We start from the raw sequence: 16,352 nt of genomic DNA on the forward strand, positions 1-16,352 counted from the left end.
GCTTGGATTTTGAGTCTGGCTTTTTCATTCTTCGTTTGCTCTCCACACCGATCGCAACAGTGGGTGGTGGGACGTGGGTCGGGGAGAAGAGCAAATTGGGGACATGAGAAAGTATCTCAGCTGATTAACACCAGGTGCCCCACCTTCTCTCCGTTTAGAGGGTCCCTTACTCCCTGAGGTCTGGCGTTTTCCAAGAAGCCCACCTTAGCAGCATGGGCCATTCTGGCCTTTGTTTAACTGGGTGGCCCATAGGTCCAGGCTTTAAAATGGCCAAGCTGCCGGATCTTTTCTCGGGCACCCCGATGTCTGGGTGAAGGCGGGGAGAGCCAGGGGGTGAACAATGGGTGGGGGAGGGGGCATGTAGCGTCTCGGCACCTGGGCTCACCATCATCCCCGGGAGCCCACGAGGATCTGAATTTTGAATGCTATCTCCCAGGTTTGCGTTCTGGGGTGTTGCATCCAATGCTCTGGACACCGGGGGCTGCTGCCCACCCTGGGACCAGGTCCTGCCCTGATGAGAAGTGGCTGACCCCCACCCCTCTCCCCCACCTTTTTCCCTTGGGGAACAGGCAGCAGAGCTCCCTCTTCCCGGCTCCAGGGCTGAGCAGGACATCTGGAAACTCTCGGCACCCCTAGTTGCTCTAATACCTTTGCACAGGGAGTGGCTAATGGGTTCTAACTGGACAGCTTTTGCAGAGCCGAGGCTCTGCGGACAAGCCCACAGCACCCTCCGTGCCGGCCTCCTCGCTGCTCACTCACAGACACGCCAAAGTCACCAAGGAAAAGACTGGCCTGCAGCCCTACTTTTTGAAAAATTCATGCCAGTGCCAACAAGCAATTGTCTCCTTCAGCCAACAAATATGGGGAAAGGAAAAGGGTAGAGGAAAAGCCAAGCGCAGGTGGGACAAAATATCACAAAGGCCACTGAAGTTTTGGAACATCCGTGTGGAGACTCACGGATGAATTTCCTGGAGGTAAACCAAGTGACTCAATTAGGTGGGTGTTAGAGGGAGCCCGGAAGATTCCAGCCCCAGCAGACCCGGGTCAGGCTCCCAGGATTGGGGCCAAGGCCATGCTGTGCTCCTCCTGGTCCTCTCCAAAGCCCTGCGGCCACTCAGGCAGGGGGTGGCCAGTGTCCAGGGCTGCTGAAAGGTATGGGCCCAGCACGGAGGCAGACAGGCGGAATCAGGGAAGGTGGAAGAAAAGTATGGAAAGCACAAGGTACGCAACACTCCCTGAAGGGAAAGGGGAGAGAGAGAGGGGAGGAGAGGAGAGGAGAGGAGAGGGACGAGAGCACTGCACCAGGAGCAGCAGGCCCCACCTCCCCAGGTTGCGCCTTCCTCGCGAGCACAGCCCGTGTTCGCTCTGGTCATCAATGTCCAGAAGGAGGATCCTTACGGAGGGCGGGCTCAGCATCCCTCCTGAAAACATTCAGCAGTACAAGGCAGCCGCAGGTGCGTTCAGAAGGACCCCGTTCCCCAAGGCTGGCTCAAGCTAAAGTCCAACACCAGATGACAATCAGGCTCCCCAGCAAGAAGGAGGAAGCCCAGGCGGATCCCCCGGGACGGGATCAGCAGCCAGAACTTTCTCCCAAGTGGCAGGAACGGATTAGCTGTGAGTGTCAGAGAAACACCCATTTGCTTCTGGTGTAACTAGATAAAGCCGCCCGTCCCTGTCCCCACCACCGGGGAGACGTCTGCCTCGATGTCCCCGAAAGCTCTGCGAACACCTGCGTTGCCGATGTGGGCGGCCGTCCCCACGGTGGGCTCTGGTTTAACAGCTTTTACAACCGTCGCAGCGGTGCACAATGTGGCAAGATGCTCATTCTGGGGAACGGTGAGTGGCTGCTCCTGGGACATCCCCAAGCAGGTGACGGATGAGGCCTCGTGTTGAAGTGGGGGGGGCGACCAGACCAAAGTACGCCACTGGGGTGGCCCAACCCGCTCTCGCCTCACCCCAACCAGGTGCAGCGGCTTCAGCTGTCCCCCAAATGGCCATTTTTAAGGCAGCTGAAAAGTGTCTCCAGCCCAGCCCAGAGCTCTTCCTCTTGAGCTAAGGGTCTGTCCAGAGAAGACGGCCTCCTTCTTCCCTGCAGGTTTTAGGGGCCCCCTCAGAGGGACAGAAGTCGGGACAGAAGGCATCGCTTGACTCTCAACTCCAGAAAAATGCGCCCCCACCTGCTAAAACACACTGGGGAGGGGACAGCCTGCCGTACCTGCTGTCTCAGCCAGTGACCCTGATGCACACAGCCGAGGTCGGGGGGCTCCTGACCATCCTGTGAGAGTGGCGAGGGCGCAGGGAGATGGGGGAGCCAGGGGCACCCGCCTCATGGCCCCCAATGCTGGCGCCCAGCCTCCTACCTGGTGGATCTGTAGGCCTACTTTTTGCACCCCTGACCTTGGCCACTGCACGTAAGAGACAAATCTCACTTTGGTGCAGATTAACTTCCATCCATGTTTTTAATAAGTACTCAGAATGTACTAGACAGTGAAATCTAAATTGAGTGCATATTTACAGGGGTGAGCTTTACAATGGGACCTAACTTCTGGGACCCTTTCCAAGGCAGAGGAAGGAAAGGGGGGTGGGAGTATCACCTGGGAGGAAACGCTTTCTCTGGATGCCATTTGTGGGCCCTGCCCCCCACCCCCAGCTCTGTCTCGATGACAATTACATGGTGACAGAGCAACGCCAAGTGGTCCTTGTGCCTGCAGGAATGGATGGCCCCACTCGCTGGGACAATGGCCGTTCCCTGCACAGACTTCTCCAGCGCTACCTCAAAGCCACCCCTAGCATCTTTCCTCCCTGGCTCCATTCCACGGCCTTTGGGCAATGGACGCATCAACCCACAGCAGTTCTGGAAGCCTGTCCTGGCTCCTCTCCCCCTCGTCATTATCCCCAAATCAGTTCTTACCCCAGTGCCTGCCAGTGGTGCCGAGACCGGGCTTGCAAAACCCCCAATTGACTCATGGGTAAGGGGCTTCGGAGAGGGGCAGTGGGCTGTGACTCCAGGGCCTCTCCCGGTTCTCGGTCCTAGACCGCAGAGTGCTCTCAGGGCCTGGGACCGTGTCCCATCGAGGACGGCCGTGGCGGGAGGTGTCCGCAGGGGCTAGGAGCCCGCCCCTCTCCGACCACCCCTGCATGTGCCCGGCCTCTCCCTTCAGAGACAGGCCACCGGCCTGAGCTGTTCAAAAAAGACGAAAGGAGCTTCAGGATGAGCTGCAGAGAGGGGCATCCTCTGCCCGCGCACCGGCCCTGCCTCCCCACCGGAAGCCCTCCCTCTGCTGCTCCTCCCGCTTGACCTCATCCCTCTGGAAAGCGGAAGACTCAAAGGCACATTCCTCATTTCACAACTCCAGAGCACACCCTTGGCTTAGCAATGGACCGGAAAATGAGCAGGCCGAGAAGCAGCTCCCGGTGGAAAGCAGTTTGCGCAGGGAGAGTGCAAGCTCCCTGAGCCCCGGTCCCTCCTACCCAGGACCAGCTCTTGTGCTTTGGGCTTTGGCAACCCCAGGGATTTACCCTTGTAGGGGGGACGCTGGTTCTCAGACCCACAGAAAGGTGTGGCTCGGCCCTGCCACCAGTGGCTGAGCCTGTGCCTCTCTCTTCCTTCAAAGAAGCAGCGAGGAAAAGCTGTTTCAGAGAGGATGGTACTGCATGTCTTTGGCAAGATGTCAGTACCCTGCAGATCTTCTCCCATGAGCACTTGCTCGGAACCAGGAGCCCGAGATTTAGGGGACATGCGTGACCCCTTGGGGGATCACCTGAGCTTCAGAGAGGTCAGTCCCAAACCATGCATCTTGCAAGGTGCTTCTGAAAGCACTTGCAACACGCTAAGGGTGTGGCGGATGGGCACCCAGGCAAGGAGTTTTGTTTGGAGACAGTGGGGGGGGGGGGGGTTGCGCAGAGCAAGATTCCGAAGTCCCGTGGGAGGCTGCCCCTCCGAACAGTCGTGCTGGCTTACTCCCCTGTCCCTTACCCTTAATGTTACCTAAGAGATTCCGGCAGTTTAGGAAATGGGGTGATGGAGCCAATTCCGTATAGAAATGGGGTGTTATTTTAAATGCTCGTTGACGCTTGTCCCCTGACCCACTGCTGCCCTCCTCGTGGTCCCTCTGCTTCACCTGTGACCTGCCCACCCATCCTCACACAACTTACTCAGAGCCTTTCTGAGGTCCCTCCACTCTTTTTTTTTTTTTTTTCGAGTTTTCTTTATTTTTATTTTTATTTCTTTACTGGATAAATGAAAATGATCTAAAATTTGAAAATAAAATTAATTATGGTGACAAATGCACTATATAATGATACCATGAACAACTGAATGCACACTTTGAGGACTGTATGGTATGTGAAAAATCTCAATAAAATTGAATTAATAAAAAGACCTTGTCTTTTAGTGTTGCATACTAAAAGATTTATGAAAGACATTAGATGATCTTTGTGACTTGTTTCAAAAGTTATGGGAGAGGATTTCAGTCAGGCTGCAGGTAAAAAAAATACTGGCTCAGGGTTGATAATTGTTGAAGCTTGGAGAATGGTACATAGAAATTCATGTTACTATTTTTCTACTTTTATATATTTGATATTTTTCATAGTAGAAAGATACAAAATAAAATTTTAGATTGGACTAAATTTTTTTCTGTTTATGGCTGTCACATTTTCTTTGTATTTTCCTTTATATATTTCAAGGCTATGTTATCTGGTATTTTGTATGATCGTAAGTGTAGAATTAAATTGTGACTAACAAAAAAAAAAAAAACACAAGTTATCAGGAGATAGAAAGAGGGCAGAGATTGGGAATTTGATCCTGAAGGAGCACAGAATATCCAACAAGATTGATTGTAAAGATCCAGAAATGGATATTACAATATTATCTGACGGTAGCACAATATCATAAAGTATAATCAACAAAGTTCAGTGTGAATGTGGTTGAAAGAGGAAGGCTAGGGGCATATGGGACACCAGAAGTAAAGATAGAGGATAAAAACTCAGATGATATAATTTAGCAAAACCTCGAGTGGACAGTGATGGTGATTAAATGAAGAAATATAAGAAAGTTATTATGTGAGGGAGAACAAATGAATGTCAACCTTACAAGGTGTTAAAAATAGTATGGTATTTGGAAAAATATAATTAACACAAATGATGGTATATAGTTAACAGTAACATTGTAATGTTCCTTCATTAATTGTAACAAAGGCAATACACCAAAGTGAAATGTCAATAAGGGTGGGGTGTGGGATTCTTGTTCTTCTTCCATTTTTTCCTTTCTTCCTCTTCTTTCTTCAGTCTGGCCAAGTTCTTTGAAGGAGAGTTTGATATAGGAATTCTTACCACTTTGGAATGGACCAGGTTCTTGGTTGGGAGGTGCTGAGTGAAGATGAACCACTATTTCTGCACTTTTTGTTACCGGCTACTGGATGAGGCTGAGCTCCCACCGGAGTCCGAAGGAATTCACAGACGAAACAGCACAGGGGCAACATAACGAGCCTTTATCCGAAATGCCGCAAAGAGCACTGAAAGGCTCCGGCCTTCCCGACCGCTCCCGACGGCCTACGGTCCCTCCACTCTTAAGACAAAATCCAAAACCCTTAACCCTGACCTAAAAGCTCTGGATCCAAGCCCTGGACACTCTCCACCTCATCTCAGCCACTCAGCTGGGGCACTGGCCCTCCCGACACTTCTCCAACAGGCCTGTAGCTGCCTTGGGGCCATTGCACCAACCGTCCGGGAACCCTGCTTGGAGCCCACCTCCCACCCCCACTGGCTTCCCTCGGTCTCCGCTCACAGCGTCACCGCCCTGTGTAAACAGCAGCTCCCACTGTTCTCTTCCACCTTAGCCCACGTGAAGTTTCTTCACAACCTTATCACTACCTGATATCATTTTAATATGCATCCATTCGTTCTCCATGAACCCAGCAGGATATAAACACTCTGAGGGCAAGGAGTTGGTTTTGTCTCACTGCATCCTCAGCACCCAAAAAGGGGCTCAGCACACCAGAGGGACACAAATCTTGTTAGAGTGAATGAATGGATGAATGAATGAGTGAATGAAAGTAGTTCAGTACTGGATCAGCTCATTGCAAGAAGAGAACCCCCAGAAAGTACTGACACAGGAAAAGCCATTTCCACCACGAAGAGAAAAATATGACGCACACAGGTAAAGACGCACCAGCAGTATAAAGAGAGAGTTCTGCCTCTGTGAACTCAGAAAAGGCACTTTTCCAGGGGTCTCGGAGACACCAGCTGGGTCCTGGACTCTTGGCCCCACATTCTCTTTGGTGTCATATTCTCAGCCTGGAAAGCGTTCTCAAACAAGCCGGCAGTGGTGCCCAAGGTTTGAGTCCTGCCCTGCCTCGGAGCCGATGCTGACCCATCCGTGGTGTTTATCAGCAAGGAGGGGGCCAGCCGAGCTCCACTTGCTCCCGGGCTGCTGGGAAATCCACGCAGCAGGACCAGAGACCTGGGCAGGGGAGGGCTGGACCCCGACAGCATCTCGAGCATCTCGAGCTACCACCAGCCCAGACAGTGGATCCCGCAGCCCGTCCACCCTGCTTCCCGGGGCTCTCCGCTGCAGGCTGAGGGGACCCAGAGCACAGAAAGCAGCTCCTCCTGTAACTCTCCGTCTGACACTCCGTTTCCCTGGGGCCACAGAAGACACCAGGGTCCGCAAACCAGAGCAAGTAGCACGTTCCTGCCCCCCAGCTCCCTTCTGTGAAACAAAATCGCCACATCCACGCCGTCCCTTCCGTCACAATGCGAGCCCCGAGGATGGGCGAGCAGCCAGATGCGGCGGCCTTACCTGGCAGTGGTCAGTGAGGTCTGTGTGCTGCAGCGGGGAGGCCCCAACTGGGCTCCTTCCAGAACTCCCTGGGGTGGAGGGCAGCTGGGAAAAGCGAGTACCAGCAGGAAAAGCAGTCAGGTTCTCAGAGACAGATTTCCAACCTGAAGGAAAAGATGGGAAAAGGGAAGAAAAAAAAAAAAAAAAACGTCTTTGAAGCAAAACTCCACCTTTTGATATAAAACTAGCATCAGTATCAATGAACAAGAGAAGACAGAGCTGTTTCAAAGCCCATAGCTGCCACCAGAGATCAGCGACCCTCTAAAGAGGACTTTGGCTTTTTGTGCCCCGCCCCCCCACCAGGGATAAAAGGAATCTTGGGAAAACCAAATTATCAGGACCCCGTTGTCAAACAGCCACCCGTACACTGAGTGTCTCGGCCGCCCGCATGGAGTGTGACACCCGCTTTGCTCCCCTCTGGGCAGCCCCCTTCCTCTGGCTCCCCAACCCCAAGCTGCCAGCCCTAGACCCCCGTCTCTGCTCATGCCACCTCCTGTACCCTCTTCCCGCCTCACCCAGGACCCACCAACGCCGCCCCTCCCAGTGACACTCAGCCCCTTCAGTGGTGCCCTCTTTGGTTCAGAGCAAACACCCCAGGTCGCTAAGGTGGCCGGCAGTGGGGATGAAGGCAAGTTTCGCGAGCCTGAAGCCTGTATGAGTTGAGGAACTCTCTAAGAAAATAATGCAGGATGAAGAAAGCCAAACCTGGACGCAGGGCTCGGAGGGGCCCCTGTGCTCACAGGACCCTGCCCTGGCCCTTTCCTTTCTCCTTCCACGCCCCCCACGCCTCTCCTGCAGCCCCGCTGCCCCCCCCCCCCCGGCTGTCCCTCCACCCACGGACGGGACTCCTCCCTGCCGCACCCTGCACCTGCTGCTCCACCTGTGTGGAATGTTCTTCCCAACCCAACTGGTGGCCACGCCCTTCGTCGAGGGATGTGCTCATGTGGCACCTGTCCAAGGAGGCCAGTGGGAGCAGAACACCTGTAAGAAACACCACCATCCACAGGCTCCCTGCCCCTTCCCTGATGAATGCCCCCCACAGGACTTATCATCTGACCTCACAGGCATTCGCTTGCCTCCCGGTGCCTTGTTTTGCCCCCATTTGAACTCAGGCCCCACGCAGCAGGCTCTGGGCTGTTCCACTCACCACTCCACCCCGGTGCCCGAACACACAGGGACCTGGTTGGAGATCGCTCGAATTTGTTGAGTAAAAGGATAAATTAAGGAAGGAAGGAAGGAATGAGCCCTGTTAATACTCCTGGATTTATTTAGAGCGCTATTCCACTATCACTCCCTGGACTGGGAATTCCAGGAAACAGAAGAGGGTTTGATTGTTTTGGTGGTGATAGGTGGTGCAGGAGCAGCACCCACATCCTAAATCGCAGGCCGCACCCACTGAGAGTCCCGCCGATCACAGAGCAAGTTCAGTGATGTCACCCTTCAGTGACCATCTGTGGCACGGCGGCTTGTGCCGGGCACAATCCCAGGGCCACAGGGACAACGGAGAGGCCCTGAGCCCCGGGAGGCCACTGGTAAATGGGAGAAGCAAGTTCCTAGTCCCGTGGGTTAAATGCAGTGAGGGAGGTCACTGGAGGGGCGGGAGGAGGTGGAGGGGCCCCGGGTGAAGAGGACCAAGCAGCGGGGGCAGCGGGGGCAGGCGGGCAGGCGGCCTTCCCGGGGACATAAGTGCTCGCTTCCCAGCAGTTGGCACAAAAGCCAAGGCTGGGACTTGGCAGCAGGAGGTCTGAGGTGGCTGAGAGCTCTGCAAGCCCAGCCTCCCCTGACCCTCAGGGCCCTCCCACCCCTCACCCCCAGTTCAAAGGAGGGGCTGCATCAGGAAACCAGTTTCTGCTTGACGAGGAAACCCCCTACTTTAGCTCTCAATAGGCAGACAAGCCTCCCAGAGGCACAGGCAGAGGGGGTCCCCGGAGACCCCACCTGCCACCAGCTCCGCTCTCTCCCACTCCCACACCCTCACCAAAGCTGAGCGGGCCCGGGGCCTGGGTGGGAAGGGAGCACGAGGCAAGGCCGCTGGTCACCATCAGCTCGGGGCCGTCACCACGGCGGGTGGCCTTGAGGCCCACCGCAGTCTCTCCAAGCACCCAGGGCAGGGGGAGGCACCCACAGGAAGGTGCAAGGGGATGGCCCGCACCCCTGGCACCTAACCTGTAGAGCAAAGGGAGAAGGGAGAGGGTGCAAAGACCAGGGGAGGGGGGGCGCCACGCAAGTAAGAAATCCAACAGAGGCCCGCTCCTGGCAACACCTCCCCTCTCCAGCCCCGGCACATTGCTGTCTTTTATTTACCATTCACGAAAGCTGGGGCACCTTCTCCACATCCCGCAAGCCACCCACCCACTGGCTGAGCTGCGGGCACCCAGACGCCGGCGCCCCCCTGCGCCCCGCACCCCTCCACCCCAACCTCTCGCTCACAAGCCTCGTAGACTGGAAGCCGCGATTTCGTGTAAACGGGCCCTGCCCAGCCCCACCCGCGCCGAGCCCCGGGGCAGGAGGAGATGCGCGCCCCTCCCCAGGGCCCAGGCTTCCGCTACGACGTCGGCACGTCCTGGGGAGCAGCCCCTGCGGTCTGCTTCCAGGGCCAGGAGCTGGGGTCCCGGGGCGGGAGGGGAGACCCGCTGCGCCCCGCGCGCCCTCCCCACCCCGGCCCCATCGGTCGACCCGAGCTGAATGGGAGGCAATTCCCCGGCGAGTGAGGGCTGCAAGAACCCTCGTTTCCTCACTCCGCGGCAGGAGACGCCGGCCGTCACCCAGGGCGCTCAGCACACGGCCCGTGGCCCCCGCGCCCGCCCCCTCTCCGCGCGCCCCGGTGCCCCCAGACGCCGCGAGGCCCGGATCCGCGGCCAAGGGGGAGAGGCTGGCTCCGCCCGGTCCGCGGAACGGGGTGGGGGCGGGGGGCCAAGGGCCGAGCCGGGCGGTCTCCAGGGAGCCTCTCTCGGGGCCCCAAGGTGACCCCGCCGTCAGGGAAAAGAGAAGGAGAGAAGGAAGAGCCGAGACGGGCCCCAGCACCCCAGCCGCGGTCCCGGTCCCCGGGGCGGCATAGGGGGTGAAGCGGGGCGCTCCAGGGGCGCGGGCTCTGCCTCTTGCCAGATTGCAAAGGTGTTTCCAAAGACCTGAAATCGTCAGAAATCAAGTTTGTGGTTTTTGTTGTATTTTGTGTTTTGTTTTTTAATGAAAATACTGACTCACCAGAGACAGGCCTGTGCTCCTGTTTTGCCTTGTGTAGGGACTGAGGGAGCACATCTCAAAAATCCCGGGACATGCTTGCTCCTTTTAGAATTGGGCCTTTCTTCCCAACCCAAACCTTTGCTGGCTCATTTCAAAGCAGAGACAAAAACTTTTCTAGCTTTCCATTTCTGCCTAATAGAAAGTATTGGGAAAAAAAAAATTCAGATTGATGGCAAGAATTTAGTATTTATTTTTAAAAGGCATCAAAATATCCAAATGAAAGGAGGCTGCTTATCCTACTAGCAGCACTGATTCATCAGGGTATGTGAACTGCATTCACTTGCCCAGCTCGTGGTTTGGCAAGCCATCGCTTATTTTCCTTTTTCCCTTAAACCATCTCCCCAGCACGTTCCCACATCCCTTCTCTCTCCTTCCAGCATCTCTACCCTGCCACCTTCCAGCCATGTGAGCTTTGTTTTCTTCAGTTGCCCTTCACCAGGCTCCTCCCCAGTCTCAGCTCCCCCAGAACATAGCTAATAACCAAGCTCAGAGTCTAAAATGGGACTCAGCTAAGAGAGCAAACCTCCCCATCCCTTTAAGACGGGAAAAACAACACATGCCACTTCATTTTGGTGGTACAGGTGATAGGGAATATATAATATTCCGAATAAGTGAGCCCCTCCGCCTGGTTTTAAACCGCTCTTGGGAAACCAGCTTCATCTCTGACTCCCCTCATGCCTTATGAATCCTGTCTCCGGCAAAAATAATTTGGGTTTTATTATTCTGGCATCTAGTGGGAGTCGGTGACAATTTTACTGTAGCTGGGCTGCTCCCTCTTCTCCTTCTTTTTTAATATCAGTGTGTTTTAATAATACAGTGTACCTTTTGGTATTGTTGAAATGTTACATTATTCAATGTATCCAACAGGAATGGGAAGGGCCTGATGTAATTTATGTGTGCTTGGCGGCTGTGTTTAAAGCTTGTGCAGTGGAGGGGTGTAATTTGGAAAGCAATCTTCCCCAAGGTCGGGGGAAAGCAGTTTCTGGAAGGAAGGCTGGCGGCTGCTGGCCCCAGTGGTCTCCGGGCTCAGGCTGGGGGCCCAGAACCCTGGCCACGGAGCTGGGACGGGCGGCAAAGAGACTCCAGGTGCCAGACCAGAAATATTCCCCCAAATACACAGGAGCCCGCCCAGCCATGGCTGGCTTGCTAGGCTGCTTGGGTTTCTAGTAACTCTTGAAATGAGTTGCCAAGAGCATGATCTAAAGCATTTCCAGACATTTCTGTCCACTTCCCCCATCCCTCCTCTCACCAAATCAGCCAGTTTCCTGCATGCAGGAGTCGATAATCCGAGACCTTGGAATGGTACACGAGGCCTACGGTGGATGCCTAGCGAGCTTCAGGTCATCCAGTTCCCAAGTTCTGGCCATTCCAGAAAGTGCCATTCCCACACTGAACGCCCACTGAGCCCGCCTGTGCTGGGGACACAGGTATGAGCACACCATGGACCTGTCCCCAAGAGGCTTGCGGGTTAGGGGGAGAGACGGTAAGTAAACCATCCATCCAACACAGGTGGGACAAGGCTCACCTCAGATGGCAAGCTCCACAAAGGCAGGGATGTTGCTTCGCTCCGTGCCATACCCTCGGTATCCAGAACAGTGCTTGGCACTTAGCAGGTGCTAGAAGAATGTCTGAGTGAGGGAACTGATGAAGTGAGAGAGAAGTAGAGACCACCACGGGAACCTAAGCAGAGGCACCTCACTCATCTCGGAGGAGTCAGGGGAGGCTTCCTGGAGGTGGTGACCCTGGAGTTGAGGAGAGGAAACGGCAGGAGCAAAGGCACAGAAGGAGGAGAAGGAGGGATGTCTTTTGGGAAATGCAAATAATCTGAGAAATTCGGAGCAGGAGATTTGGTGTGGGACGGAGTGGAAGATAAGATGGGTTACATTGTCGGGGACGAGGTCGGGGAAACTTTTGAACGCATGCCAGGGACTTTGAAAATCCAGGTGAAGAATTTTAAGATGGAAACAATGCAGATTTGAGCCTTAGGAGCTGCCTTCCGGCTGCAGGGGGTAAAAACCAGGGCAGGGCTCTCATTCGGGGGCCTACTGCATCTGACTGAATGGGAAAGTAAGACTTGTGGAAGGGCAGGTGGAGACACCAGTCTGGTCTGCAAGATTCGGTGACCAGTCCCTTGGGTGTGGGATGAGGGGGATGAGGTCTCCCAGGTTTTTGGCTCATCCAATGATGTAGATAAGGGGGCCAGTTCTGTTAGGGTTGGGGGGAGGAAGGGCAGGACTGGCTGGCTCATGACCTCAGGGAGGGTTATAAGGAGGGACTTCAGCTGGGTTGGCAATAGTTTGTTATATTACCATAGGCAGCTGATGATGCTGTTCTTCACTGGTATGTCAGAAATTACCTAATACGATTTTTCAAGACTTATGTGATGAGTCCAAATTTGGACATGTGGAGTTTGAGGAGCCCATGGGATGTTCAGGACAGGTATTTTGTAGGTGGTTGGATAAGAGCCTTGTCTGCTTTGGAGATCATGGCCAGCCCCCATGATGACCCCAGTGGCCTCCCCTCCTGGGCCCTGTGTAGACCCCTCCCACATTGAACATGGCAGCAGTGATGGAACTTCCATCATTGGATCATGAAAGACATCGTGACTTCCATCCTGTTCTCTTGCTCTGGAGGAAGCCGGCCGCCATTTTGTGTAGACGCTCAGTGCTCATGCAGCCGTGTGGAGGGGCCCGTGGACGAGGCACTGAGGCCTCCAGCCAACCACCGTGCGAGGACACCGTCCCAGAAGCAGATCCTCTGGCCACAGCTGAGCCTTCGGATGACTGCAGTCAGGGCAGTCTGAGCTGGGACCACCCAGCCAAGCCACTCCTGAGTTCCTGACCCACAGAAACTGTGAGCTAATAAATGATGTTTTTGTTTTAAGCCACTAAGTTTGGGGCTAACATATTACACAGTTAGAGAACTAACACAGGGATTATAAAAATACATATAAATGGTGGCATGGATAAGAGCACCGGTGAGAAGATAGCATGAGAATGGAGAATAGAGGTGAGGTGCTGTCTCTCAGCATGCCGGGAGTTGGTGGGAGAGAAAGGTGTGGGAAGACGAGCTCCAAAGGAAAGGAAGACGGGACTGGGGAAAACCACCAGAGTCCAAGGAAGGGAGTTTCCAGTGGAGGGGATCAGATGCTGCGAAGAGGTCCAGCCAGGCCCAGACTTCTAGGAGACCAGGTTCTCTCTTGCTGGTTCCTTCTCATCTCTCAGACTGCAAGTGGGAATCACAACCCCAATGAGAGGCCTGGCCCCCCATGCAAGCCAAAGTGGGACACCTACCCCAGTTCCCTGGTCACTGTCATGGAAACCTGGAGGATGCTGCAAATCATAATAATATTTTCATTTGTTTCTTTGTTTGTTGGCAAATAAATGAATGAGGAAAAAAGAGAGTGGGAAGATCAAAGTCTGGATTCTGGCCTAGTGGTCCAGGTTACCACTTGCAAACTCCCATGAGTTTATCCCATCATCAGGAGGGGCAGCAAGACCTTGCGGCTGGGATGGGGCATTGGTAAGGAAGGAGCCAAAACTCTGATGGGCCCAGCCAGGCCCCTCCAAGCCTTCTGCAAACGGAGCAGAATCTGCAGGAAGCCAGAGCAGCAATTTGCTGCTTACCAGGCGGGGAGAGGTCCACCGCCGCGAGATTTAAACAGGCAAGTTCCATCCTCTGCGAGAAATGCTGAGGGACGTGCACAGAACACTGGGGGAGCGGGGGGTGGGGAGAGTGGAGAGAGGCTGGGGCGAGCCGCCTTCTGAAGGAGGAGCAGCAGCGTGGAGGCTGGAAGGAGCAGCGGGAGTTGAGCAAAACAGTGGGCAGAGCGCAGGGTGGCCTGGTCCCCAACTTGTCGGGTGCCAGGGAGAGGCGCGGCGGGACCAAGCTCGCCCGGCGGGGAGACCCCATGGCACTGGGACCAGGTGGGAAAAGCCCCTCCAGGTCCCACGTGGGCCGTGCAGGGCGCCTGCGGGTCAGCAGTTGTCACCAGAACTAGGCGAGGGGAGGGTGCAGGGCCGGGCTTGGGGAGCAGGTGCCGTCTGTTGGCCAATGGCCTGTTGTCCTGGGATTTGGGGCCAGTACATTCCTGAGGAGCAATCCCCAGAAATGCCACCCTGAGCATCAGACCCCCGCAGTGTGCTCAGTAAATTGTCAGAGACCCCTCCTCGCACCCCACAGGCCCCCCATCCTCGGGGGGGATCCCACACACAGGGACGCACGTGCTTCAGGGCAGGGGGAGGAGCTGTGGATTAGCTCCAGCGCGGTAGGGTCTGGGCCGGGAGAGGGACTTTAGAGTTGGATGCACGATGGGAGAGGCTCAGGGGTGGGCGCTTATATTGTGGAGAGGGCTGGGCTGGGGGCTCAGGGGCTGCCTGGGGTGCAGGAAGGCCGGGAAGGGGCTGGGGGCGGGCACCCCCTTGGACACCCTGCAGCTCGGCGGCCTCCGTGCAGCCGGCCCGGCCAGGCAGAGCGGCTGCCCGGACCACGATCGGAAGCCATTTCCCACTTATCTTCTCACTGCCTGCGAGCTGCGCCGCGGAGACACGGCGTTTGGCAATAGGATTTTGATGCAGAACAGTCGACGTTTTCTCCAGGTGGCTTTACGTCACAAATGGAGGGGACTGGGGCCTTAAGGGGTTCTGAACTTTGGGGAAGTGGCACGAAATGGAGAGAGCCAGAAAGAAGAACCCTCAAGTTCCCTCCCCTGAGAACATATAAATACCTGCCTGGACGGCCCAGGCCGGTGCTGGCGTTTCCCAGGCTGATGTGTGGGAGTGGAGGGGTGCTGGGGAGCTCAAGGTGGGGTGCTTTTACTTCCAGATCATTAAGCCACAGGGTCTGGGTGAAGATTCAAGGGCAGGAATGACGGCCACCCCCACCAAAGCCCCTCTACCGGGCCTGGGGTGCCCCTGGCTGGCCCTGAGGCCCCGTCCCTGTTGTACCAAAGGACAGCCTGACCTCATGTCCTGGAGGAGCTTTTTTAATTCCTCTCTCCCTGGGCACAGTGGTGGCACCATCCAGCCTTGGCATTGAGAAAACAACTGAAAACAGTAAGGATGCTTTCAAAGTGTCGCTGACGACTGCAACAGCATTTGCTTTGTCTGAACGTTCCAAGAGAATCCCCGGGCGGCTCTGCTCTGCGACAGTTTTAGCCACCAGGGACAGCTGCCCAGGTGCCCGTGTGGGCGGCCGTCGCCCGCCTCCCCTGAGGACAGGAGGCAAACGAGGACAGACTGCAGCAGGAGGGGCTGGAGGCAGCAGCAGGGTACAGAAGGATTTCTGGGCAGGATGCGACATCAAACCCCCACAAGGGAAAGGAGTCACGTGCCCCTTTCCTTGACAACCTTGGGTGCAGAGGTGCCCACCTCCAGCACTAGGTCTCACCCACTTACAACACCGCCATGTGAAGGCTGAAGGCCTGTGGACTTCCCCATGGGTCAGCAACCTCCTGAGGATAGCACCTACCCAGAGAAAGGCACTGGAATCTTCCCAGGGTGACTTGCGTGTAGTCTGCGTGGAGGCAGAGGGATGGACCGAATGACCTTCCAAGGCCCTTTCCTGCCTGGGACTCCTCGCCTTGGAAGCTGTCTCTTCACCCACTGCTCCAGCCAGCCCATCGGCTCAAAGGAGCCGGCCGTCATGGGCCGGCTTTGATCTGAGGCCAAGGTGAGAATGCAGCTAAGATCAAAGCTTAAGTCCTGGGTTCACCTCCCAGACTCAAGAAACTTTGGGCGAGGGTTATGCGGGTGTGTTCATGTGGCAAAACTCACGGCACCTTACACCTAAGACCTGTGCACTTCCTAGTATATAAATTACACCTCCATTTTTTGAATTAAAAAAAAAAAAAAATCCTTCTCTGGACTTAAAATAGATCTTGGGTGAAAGCCACTCTCTCAGTCCTCCAATGTCACCGACCCGCTGCAGAGCCTTCAGCTTGGCCAGAGAAAACATGCAGGGTCTGAGAAAGAATCCTGACCCCAGACCCCTGCAGCTGGCCCCTATGCACACAGAGCAAGGCCCGGAATCCACACCTGGTCCCCAAGGTTATTCCTGGCACCGCACTTGCCAGGTGGGCATGGCACACCACGCTCCGAGCGGGTGGCATTGAGAGGGGCCTCCAAAGGTGTGGTATAGAGCCTAAATATGGGGAGCAGCTGCCACGGCTCCCTTCCCCCTCTGGAGCACACTGGCCACCCCAAAAGCCAGAAGCAAACATCTAGACTCTGCCCAAGATCTCCCCGGGTCAAGAGAGGCAGCTGCAGGACCC

The 16,352-nt window shown here is 55.4% G+C and overlaps 1 protein-coding gene across 9 annotated transcripts in view; it reads right to left on the reverse strand.

The window, feature by feature from the left end:
- RBFOX3 (RNA binding fox-1 homolog 3) overlaps positions 1 to 16,352 on the reverse strand; it is a 453,726-nt gene that overhangs the window by 334,373 nt on the left and 103,001 nt on the right. For all 9 annotated transcript variants that reach the window (XM_037809697.1, XM_037809696.1, XM_037809700.1 and 6 more), the window contains exon 2: positions 6,800 to 6,942. The gene's annotated coding sequence lies outside the window, so the exon portion shown is untranslated. The remainder of the gene's footprint in view (positions 1 to 6,799; positions 6,943 to 16,352) is intronic.

Source organism: Choloepus didactylus, chromosome 18, assembly GCF_015220235.1.
Source record: "Choloepus didactylus isolate mChoDid1 chromosome 18, mChoDid1.pri, whole genome shotgun sequence".
Lineage (NCBI taxonomy): Eukaryota > Metazoa > Chordata > Mammalia > Pilosa > Megalonychidae > Choloepus > Choloepus didactylus.